The sequence below is a fragment of the Pezoporus wallicus genome, unplaced genomic scaffold (assembly GCF_028554395.1).
Source record: "Pezoporus wallicus isolate ANWC-B61680 ecotype Strahan unplaced genomic scaffold, APGP_CSIRO_Pwel_v1 contig_161, whole genome shotgun sequence".
Taxonomy (NCBI): Eukaryota; Metazoa; Chordata; class Aves; order Psittaciformes; family Psittacidae; genus Pezoporus; species Pezoporus wallicus.
In genome coordinates, this window is record NW_026642654.1 from 8779303 (window position 1) to 8790754 (window position 11452).

General features: G+C 40.4%; 1 protein-coding gene across 2 annotated transcripts in view; it reads right to left on the reverse strand.

Moving 5' to 3' along the window:
* Window positions 1–11452, reverse strand: part of COLEC11 (collectin subfamily member 11) — a 35739-nt gene extending 24287 nt beyond the window's left edge. Inside the window, exon 1 of one of the 2 annotated variants that reach the window (XM_057431805.1) lies at window positions 10917–11452. The gene's annotated coding sequence lies outside the window, so the exon portion shown is untranslated. The remainder of the gene's footprint in view (window positions 1–10916) is intronic. The other variant, XM_057431806.1, reaches the window with a different exon arrangement.

Genomic DNA, 11452 nt, shown 5'->3' on the forward strand with positions numbered 1-11452 from the left:
TGTGTCACTGACCTCTTCTTTCCCCATTACAGCCTTGCTGATAATCCTAACCTACAGATGTTTTATGTAGCTACGCTTTTACTTCATCTCATTTGTCCTCCGAGCTCCTTTGTGCATTACCTTGGGTAATCAGGAATTCACTATTTAGCTAGAATATAAAAAAACAGAAACAGTGATAGAGCTGCTTAAACTATGGGTGATTATTTTCATACCATTGCAATGCTCTGAAGTTAAATTCTATGTGTTGATTTAAAGGTTAAAGCAATGGGCATGAAAGATAAAAGAATATATATATATATATATATATAATCCCTAAATGTTAATAGCATAGAATTGCAAAAACAAGGATTGTAACTGCAGTGGCTATGAAGTCTCTGTGAAATCTACGGAGCATGAAGTAGCATAAAGCAGAGACATAACACATTTCAGGTACTGATGATGCTGAAGAACAGCAAGGTTTGCTGCAGAGGACAAAAGAGTGAGTGTAAGCTGATGGGAAGCTAACATGACCTGAAAACCTAACTGATAGGAAGTCATTGGTTACCCCCCAAAGTACACTTAATTCTGGCTCAACAGAGCTATTTCCTCAGACAATGTTTGTGAAGTGCAAGGGGCTATTAGTTCTGAGTGTACAACGTAGGTGCCCTTGTCATATGTAGGAACAGTAGCTCCACTTTTCATCTAGAAGAATGTTTTTTTTTAAATTGAGACAAATTTCTTCCTGATGTATTTCTGTTGAAGTCAATGAGTTTATGTCAGAATTAACTTACTGTCATCTGTGCTGAAAACATAAAATCAGGGCTTCAGCAAGGGTGAGATGAAAACAGTTCCAGAAGGGGACAAGTATGTTTTCAAAACCTGAAACTAGAGGGCAGTGGGACCCGAGTGTCAAATCTCTCACAATAGCTCTGTGTGTTTAGGTAAAGAATAACACTCAAGTAGAATTTTAGATTTGTATAAAACGTCAGCCAGAGATAACTGGAAATGCCAAACAAAATTTCTCCTGATATGTCTTAACCAAAGCCCTTATTAGATTACAAGATCTCTGCCATAGCCTCATTTTCAGCTATAATTCACAGAAATAGTTCGTGATTTTGGGTACGGTCCTTAGATCAAATTTTCAACCCAAAATTAAAAAAATACAGGGGTCGGTTCTAAAACCTGTGTCTAAATTGTCTCAGTTCAGCCCCACTCCACAAAGCACCCACATACAACCCTGACGCTATCCCCACACACCTGTATGTAGGAACTAAAACACAAAGGATGCAGCAAGAACCAGTGAATGAGGTGGAGAATGCTGCAGGATACATTTCTTTACGCGAATAAATGTTATTTACATACGCATTTGTCATTTTATTTTTGAAGCTTTAAGGCATCACTTTTCAGCCCTCCACATCCACAGAGGCTTAGGAATGGCTGCAGAAGTTGACACAGTTGTGCAATGTTTAAGTGCTTAATGTCCATTCAACCAACTTTGGCTTGCCATCATGTGCTCACCCTCCAGGTACCTAGAAGTTTTTCAGGTGGGCCTGACAGTTGTCTTCTTGAGGGCACTCTTGAGGGATAGGCTCAGTAGGCAAATGTGAACTGTGGAGGGTGGTCCCAGTCCTGCTGCTGCTTTGTTGGAGGTGCAAAGAGACAGAAAGGTCTAGGAAGGCCCCATGCAAGCACCCCAAACATGTCAGCAGCAGTGTATGCCTTTGCACAGCAGAAATGGCACCCAACTATTGATCCAAAAGGTGAAAAGTACCAGCTACGGAACATACTTAACTTAAAAGAATTTTAACCCCAAAGCTCCAGTTCCCCCTGACAGTAATTTCTCCTATTGGATGGATGCAGAAGGTACAATTAGACTACACTCAGGCATGCCACATTGAAGAATGGAAGGCAAGCAGGGAAGAGGTCTGGTGAAGAAGCCAGCTCAAGCCTAGTGGTAGGACATTAGACTAAAAAGGGGAAAAATTAGTTTTCTTCCTTCGCTGCTTTCTTATTTAATGGACCACAACTGCCTTATGTATAAACACATGGAAAGGTCAGGAATGCCCAGACAGAAGACAAAAAGCTAAGCAAAGCTATTTATGAGGCTAGAGAAAAGACATAGGATGCAGACCGCCACTGGGACAAACACAAAGCAAAAGCGAAAAAACAGAGGCCTGACCAGGGGAGAGTGGCAAAGGACAGAGGGAAGGCTGGCCATCCCAGAGTGCAAATGGATATGAGACAGGATTCATTTTGGTTGTGCCAGTATCCTAGTCCTCACTGAAGAGAACAAACAGAGCAGAGACAGCTTTTGCCCACATTTTCTTTCACGAGATACATGACAGCTACATTTAAAGGAGCTTTTAAGAATAAAGGGAAGCCACTTGACTGCTGCCCGGTCCTCCCCAGTGCTGCAAGTATGACACCTCAAAAAGTGAGCCACAAGACAGAACACAGCTAGCATTAGAAGATGCCTGTTTATTGGGACAACTTTGCTTAGATCCAGATCTCAAGACAGTAGAAATTATAAGCAAACTTTTGTGTGGGATTTAACCATTCTGTCTTGGGTGCTCAGTCTGAGAAAGTCACCCTGAGAGTCCTGTATAATTAAGTCAGAGAGAGGCACCTTGACATGGGTGTTCATTTCATCCTAAAACAGATCAGAATTGACTCTGGAGGTACCTATTAATTGCCAAAAATGACTAGCTCAGCCTTGTAGGTACATAAAGTTAGGTTAGGGGAGTCCCACCATTGCTAATTAGCTAAACCAATCGATGGGAGGGCTAACAGCAGCCTAGCTCCCCCGCTGCAGTCACATGTTACCCTCCCCCTCTCTGTACTGTCACCATCTGATCCCATCGTGAGCTAGCACAGGCCACTACGCCAGCAAAAAAGCTATTCTTCTTTTTGATGTGTTTCAGTTGATTTAGTTCCTTGGTTCCTGGTGAGGGAAACATGGCCATCATTCCTGTGACAAATGTTGCCAGTCAGGGAAAGAAATGCCCTTCCCAGCAGCCAAGATGGCCTTCAGTGTGTTACAAAACTGTGCCTTCACATGCCAGCAGCATACAGAAAACAGAAAGATGCGCAAGTGAAAGAATTAAAGGGACTAAATACACCAGGGAAGAAAGGCGGGGGGGGGGGATATAATTACAGTGGGAACATTTTAAAAGGAGGAAAGATACGGCAAAACACCAGGCTGCAATGGAAAATAATATCCAGCAAAAGATACAGAACACTGGAAACAGAACAATATGAGGCATGCAAGCCACCAAAAGTCATGGACATGATCCAAGAGTGTTATCCTCAAATGACAAGGACATACTTCTCAGAATGATACCCTCAATATAACAAAGCACCATGGTGCAAAAGCATGCATGATCAAAATTTTGCATTTGAACTGCAGCAGTGTCAATGCAATTTCAACAAAGGGTTATTTCTGTTCTCAGGCTGAGGATCTGCAGAGACCAAGTAACACTCTACATGTGATTTTATACTGAAACTTTCATATCAGCTCACATGAACCAGGGAAAAGGAGGAAAGTAAACTATATTAGTGACACAAAGACCAACAATACTTCAGTAAAATGGCCAAGCCTCACTCTAACAGAAAAAGTAAGAGCATCAGAAGAAAGCCTCACAGGAAATACAACCACATATCTACACTGGACAAGTGAAGGGTGACCTGGATAGCAACAAAACTATACAATGTCCTTTCACTCAGAGCCTTGAAACATCTTTCTAAGCACAGATAAGGGAAAGAAGACAAAAGGAATGGAAACCTACCAAAGTGACTCCCTAGATTAAGAGAGATCATATGGCTGGTACATAGAAATAGCTGTAGAAGAAAAACAGTGAAAGAAAACAGGTTTCTATAGGTCTAATAGGACTTAGTAAAAGCACATGCAAAGATGTATATTCCTGCAGATGACTAGACAAAGTTAGTTCTCAGAAACTGAAGTATTCTTACACTAGTATGCTACAGCAGACTTTCACTGATCAGTCTATATCACTGGCAACAGTCACAATCCTATTTTTAAAGGTACACCAAATGGAAACCAGGCTGAACATCTTTCAGGAGCAAAACATTCCCCAGAGCAGCTCTTATATATACCACAACACATGCATTTGAAATCTTTTGCCATGTACAATGCATGGTGTACAAATATTTTTTAAAACTGAGAAAGAGTACAAGTGATCACATACAGGTTTGAGATGCTTCTGACAATCTCATCTCATCTCATGTGGAAAAAGAAATGAGAATTCTGAAAGAAACAGAACGTGTAGAATCCAACCTGCAAACAAGGATGTTTCTCTAAATTTGTATAAACTGAAGGCATTACTTCCCTTATCTGTATACCATAATGCTTCTGCTATCAAAAGATTCTTGAGGATGACAAATCCCTTTGGAAATTTTTAATTCAAGTCCTTTCATCTAACCAGCTGCCCTAAGCATAGCATTTACTCTGGAAGACAAACATCAGGCTAACAAATACCCTGATCCTGCTTCTTTCCCTTAGTTTTTGTTGCTGAGCAGACATCACATGGTATGGAATATCTCTTTGGCCAGTTTGGGTCAGCTGTCCTGGCTGTGTTCCCTCCCAAGATGCCCAACCCCAGCCTACTGGTGAGGGGAACGCTGGAGAAACAGCCCTGATGTTGTGCGAGCACTACACAGCTGTAGCCAAACCACTCACATGTTACCAACACCTTTCTAGAAACCAATACAAAGCACTGCATTATTAGTGCTGCTATAGGGGAAAATTAACTCCATCTCAGCCAAACTCAATACAGCAGAATCATTTATAAAGCATCTGACAGATCCCAACATCAAGTGTCAACAGATCCCAGCGTCAAGTTTCAACAGATTGTTTTACATGAAAGGACACACACCTTGTTGTAGCTGATACAACAACTTCCCTCAGCATATCAAGTTGGTGTTGTTTACACAAGCTTGGTACGTACCATCCAGAAACATGCCATCCAGAAACTAAACTCAGGATTTGCAAGACCTGCAATGCCCAGCTGGTCTCTTTTCAGATGAGTGGGTTTCAATTTGACAGTAAAACTGCCCTAGCATCTATAGAGAGCAGTCTTTTTCAACAGTGTACTAAGTTCCCATTATACCTATTGCACTGTGGAAGCAGACGCAGCAGTGAGCACAGTCTGCATAAAAATGAGTGGCCACATAGAGCACTTCTGGAACATCACCTATTTACCTATCTCCACAAAACTTAAGAAGATAATACAGCTGCGTCCATATACAACACATAGACATTTTGAGCTTAAATAATTCTGAAGACATGATACTCAAGACATGAAGATATTTGGAAACTAGTAGAAATTCTCACATTCTACCCAAGAACAACACCTCAAGGACTTCTTTAGAAAAATCAGCTTCCTCCTTGCTATTTCCTCAACAAAACAAGCAAAGATTATCTACGAATGCTCTGTGAAGAAATACACCTAGGACTGCCCTTGAAAAGTTGACAGAAAAATGGTACCTAAAAATCGGTAATTCTCCCTTGAAGATTTAAGATTTAGGATTACGTTCAGAACTTTTTTAATGAAGTAGACAGAAGCAAATAGCTATGTATGTTGTCTATGGATTTTAAATTAATTTTGAAGTATCTAATTGTAAGTTACTATTATATATTCATGTATTCATGAGGGGTTTATATAACATTCATTAAAAAAAGAAAGGAAAGCAGAGAGTGACTACAGAGTTTTTGGCGCTTCACAGTTACACGAAAAGCAGTTCTGTCATGAAGGTACTAAACAGCAAAGGAATAAAACCTCCAAATCACGAGTTTTGTCAGCTGAAGCTCATAACATGGCTCTCATAACATCACCTCACCTCATCTCTGCGTTGGCTTTAAACTGCAAGTACATCACATGACTAGAGAGAAACACTGCAAACACATCTGTTGGCGCAGTTGACAGATCTACCACCCTGGAATCTCCTCAGCACAAGTAAGCAGCACTTCTCTTGCTCTGACACATGTTCTCAGTATCTGCTTCCTTAGTATTTCTTGCACTCCACTAACCACTCAGCCATCAGAGACCTGTTTTCTCATTATACCATTCTGATGGGAGAGCTCATTGAGAGACACTTTTCCTATGTAATAAGGCTTTTTTGCTGTTTCCTGCCTTTCATTACATTCTTGCCTGATGTTTATATTTTGATTGGCCACGATTACTGTGCCTTCTAACCTTGCCAGCAACTTCTCATACTATTATTTTTAAAGCTCTTTAATTTCCCCAAATTAGACGATCTCTTATGAATCCTTCTCTGATGATAATCATAAAATTCTACTTACATTAACTAATGTCCTCAACAAAGATTTCCATGCTTTCTTGTCTCTCCTGAACTCCAAGATAATCAACAGCCTTTGGTGTACAAGAATCACTTAAAGAAGTGCTTGTGAAGCCTTTTTAAATGGATACAAGTTATTTGGGTGCCTTCTTCAGTGAAGATGAATGATTTTTGAACCCTTCAGCCTCTGTGCAGTGCATTTGTTAACCAGCCAAACCATTTCATGTAAGCTTCATTGTCCAGCCCTCACAGCACAGAAACCAGCAGACTGCTCCAGCATGCAGCCCAGCTGGAGATCAAATCAACCCATGATCTGTGGTCACCTGGAGGCCCACACACTCTAAGGAGTCCACTAAAGATGAATAAATGCATGCCTATTATCAGCAAGGTTCAATACCTGCTGAAATCATCAGCACCATCATAGGCAAATCTGAAGGGTTCCACAACTAAGCCTGAAAATCACTCAAATTAAACTGAAAATTAAGAGTGCTATCCAGAGGATTTCTTGTTACTATTTATGCTTATTCCACAGTTAGCTAATCCTACTAACAGGAGCAAAAGAAAAATTATCACAAAGTGATCAATGCTTAGTACCAAAGATGGACACCAGGAACCTGAGCACAGCTATGGACACAGCTTCATTCTTCAAGATCCCACTCAAAAACCAGCCACAACTGAAGAAATTTCTCTTTCCATTCTCCATTCTTTTCCATTCTTCACCCCTAAATCTCCAGGTGAGAGATGCTTAAGTTACTATTGGCAATACTAGCACTGGATCTTTATCTATGGCCTGTTCCCAAGTCCAAGTAAAGCATCCAAAACCATCTCCCAACAATTAAGCAATCTTAAAGCAGAAGGTGCCTATAGTTTTAGCAGAAAGCTTACTTGAGTGCCTAAGCTTTTCTTACTTCACAGACCAGAGATGGCCGACATATTGCCTGAAGGGCATAACAAGACACTATTCTTCCACATAGGTCATTTATGCCCATCAAGGAAACATGTCCAAACTCCTTCAGTATCCGCTAAGCGCACTATAAGCAGAAAAGTTAATAGAAAACAGTGCCATTTCCAAGGAACATATTTCCCTCAACTGTTCAGACTTTTTCTTTTCTAAAATCAAAGCACTATCAACATCAGAAACTGTCTTGGGAGCTGTGGACACAATCTTAGATGTTCAGTGGTCCCACTTCCAAATTACCATGTCAGTTAGAACAAGGGCAACTTGCCAGCAGATGGGAAGTGGGGTTTGAAGCAGTGCAATGAGCTGCATTGCAGAGCTCCTGCTTTCCAGGAAAGTGCTCCCAGCCAGTACATTATTACACAACAGCTGGGTAGCAGAAGTTTTCATTTCTCAACAAGAATGGTAGAAACCTGTTTTCTCACAGCCAGTTTTATAAGTCTCCATGCCTGTAGGACAACTGGGCACCAAGCTGAGGTTACAGCTTCTGGAACTCAAGTTCCTGCAGGCACTTGGCAATAAAGCTAGTGAATTTATCCACTCCCAGATCCAGCAGAGTGAATCCCGGAGCATCTCCCTCACAAACATTTTCCAGATAGCTGCTGTGGCCATCACACACTGCTGGCTGCGGCAAGTCATTTTCTTCAGCACTTCATTCTCCTCCATTCACTCCATACAGCATGCAAACATTGCTGATTCTTATTCTGGAGTCAGGTATCTAACTTGCAACACTGTATTAATGTGTTTTATTGTTGGACTAGGTGACCTTTAAAGGTTCCTTCTAACCCAAGTCATTCTATGATTCAGTATAGAAGGAAAACAATATAAACCCTAAAACTCCTCACCATCCATCTTACTGCCCTGTTCTGGCCTCTGGGACACCCTATAGACTTAACCAATCTTCTGATGCAGTTTAGGAAGTAACATCTAAACAGTCACAGCAGCTAAGGATCGTTGGATGCTAATAAATAAGACTGGTCCAGTGATGAAGAACTCAAGCAGATCGACTTCCATTCTCTTTTTAACTGCAGACATCTCCTATAACTATAGCAAATAAATCACTCAGGAATAGATTTTTCTCATGAGGCATTTAGATGGGCAAGATGAAAACGTGATGGATTTTCAAAACCACCTCTTTCTAAAGCTTGAGGCTCCTATTGGGTCATTTTCCTCTGGAATTAAGAGTTTGCCTAACTCTTAATATCCAGCCATACCCCCTTGCAGCTTTAAATTCAAAATACAAAAAAAGGAGTACTTTCAGGAAATAGAAGTTTGCAGAAGCACTAAGAAAGCCTTAGAAACATTTTTAAATGTTCTCTCCCTTGCACAGGTGTTTCCATGGCTAAAAACCATCAAAAGGCTTTAAGTCTTCTAATGACATACTAATCTTCTTGAAGGGTCCTACTCTCCAGGCCCACAAACAGGACTGTCTGTAGCTCATGTGCAAAACAGAAGGAAGCACTCAAATTTTAAGCTGCCAGTTATCGACCAGTAATCTGAGAGGCTTTGTCTACAGCTGATGCCTTACAAGCCCAGTAATTCTTCTTTCACTAGACTACTTTTCCCAAAATACATCCTAATGCTCCCCTCACCAAGGGAAATGAAAATAGCAAGATCCTGACCACAGGGCCTTATGGGAAAAGGGGTTCAGCTGTGAACTTCTGCCAGTAGTGAAATGCAATGCAAAGCACAAACTACACTTCCCAGGAGACACCATGAGAGTATTTTTGGCTAAACTCTTTTGGTTTTCAGCCAAAATACTTTGACAAAAGAACTGAACTACTCTGGCAAACTGACACTTTTCTTTAAAAAGCTACTCTGCCAAAAGCCTTCCCACTTCAAAGGATTCTCGTTCAAGAGTTTTTGGACAGCCCTGAAGATGACTAAATAAGAGCTATAGAAAGAGTGTAAAATCACTCAAAAGTAATCAAAAAAAACCAGCATTCAACATAATGTACAATCTGTAAATTACATAGTAGATTTCTGCTGCTTCTACAGTGCAACTCTCTGCTGACTTTAGGACTATGCCATGTTTAAAATGCTGTTTTTAACTATGAATTTAAGTTAGATAGTTTAGATTGGATATAAGGAGGAAATTCTTTCCGGATAGGGTGGTGAGGCACTGGAATAGGTTGCCCAGGGAGGTTGTGAATGCTTCATCCCTGGCAGTATTCAAGACCAGGTTGGACAAGGCCTTGGGTGATATGGTTTACAGCGAGGTGTCCCTGCCCATAGCAGGGGGGTTGGAACTTGATGATCTTAAGGTCCTTTCCAACCCTAACTATTCTATGATTCTGTGATTTTATTAACTTAAAAAATATTTTCATTTTTAACAAATACATCTAAATTTTCTGAATGACAGCCCAAGCATTTTTTAAAGGAATACTCAACTTGGAAGTATTACTTCTTGCCCATACATCTCCATACCTTATTTATGCAGCATCAGTAGCATAATAAAATTTTAGGGATATGTTTAATGAGTTGCCACAGACTAAAAGATCCCAAAATCATTGTTATAAGTGAGACCCTTGTATCAGTGAGTTTTTTATATTCTTTGATCACTATGATGCTTTCAAGAATTACAATCATGCAAACAATCACACAGATATGAAACACAAAATACCTCCACTACAGAGAGAGAGAAGTACAGGGCAATAGTTTCTACATTTGCTGTATTTTTAAAATCTTACAGCACCCAAGGATCAAAGTTGTAGTATTTCCAGTCCAGAGGCTCCTGCTGTTTCACTGTATGGCAAGGGGAGGTGGGTATTTCAGTTCTCCACAGTGATTTGACTTTTTCTAGGAAACAATCCCCCTCCTAAATTTCACTGTCTATATCAAACACACATGTACGTATGCACAGAAGTCAGAAGGCAAACTCACAGGTTTTTTTCATACCTTATGACTGAAAAGCAGGCATGTGGCCTTCTGGTTACTAGAGAACAGCTTACACTCATACTCCAGCTCATTTAGACCATGATTTTAGATCTTTACACATCCTTAAATTTCTTTAGGCATTCCTGCATACTACTACTCCCAACCTGATTAGGTTTTCACCGAGTTTGTTCTTAATTATCCAGTGGCGTATTTTCAGCCCTTACTAGATCTTCTGTCATATGTTTCACTTCGGCAATATCAGTCATAACTCCCTGCTTTGCAGCTGTATTAAAAGCTCAGTTCTAAAGTAGAAAACAGCCAGATGCTTAGGAATAAAAGTAGCAGAATAGAGAAAAGCATTTTGCATTTAAAAAAATGAACTGATACTGATTACCTGTTATTGGGAATTGCAATCCATTAATGAACTGGATTAATAATTATGAACTGAGTAATAATGAACTGCAGTTAAGTTTCAGCTGAAGGGAAAGTTAAAATTTATATATTGTTTTGTCCTTTCCTGCACAAAGGAAAGCGAGCTCTTCCAATGGCATTTATACATTTTAAATACAAACCCTCCACTAGACAGGAATTCAGTGACCATGGGCGATTCCCAACAGAAAGGTCCAATGTTAACCCATAGAATTGAATGAGCTCTTATTTTCCCTACCTTCCCCTACTATTTGGGGATCATCAATCATATTCTGCTATTTACAAGGCAGCCCCCTAACAAACACCCAGGCTTTTTCCTCTACGTGCTTCTAAAGAGCAAAAGTAAAAAGTTTCTTACCTTATGGTTCCTGAGAAAACGGGAACTGCAGAACGCTCTGTGCCTGCAGGGACACTGCACAGATGAACCTCATTGCTGCTGTTTACAGAAGTCTGACAGTTTTTAATTTGAAAAGAGGTTGTCTTTTGCTTTTCGACAGTTCAACAAATCAGACAAAACAGTTGCAAGTGTTATCTGTAAACAGCTTCCTGTTTGAAATAGATCAGCTGTCCTGCAGGACAATAATTAGGAAAGAAGTGTGGGAAAGCTGAAGAGGTCCATGATGTAAGCCTTTTATTTTGGGAATGTACTTTTTTGGGAATGCACTCTTACTCTCCCCTCCTCCTCTCTAGCAGAGAACCCCTTTTAACCATTTCCATCTATTCAGCTCTAAGCCATGCACACACACTGCCCCAGCACAGCACTTTCCTCACTTTGCTTCAGTGGATATAAAAACACATGAAATGTGGCACCAAACATGAACATCTTATGCAGATAATTAACACATTTTCCTCTTCTCTCCATTCTTGCAATTGGCTGCAGCATTCCTGAGTAAA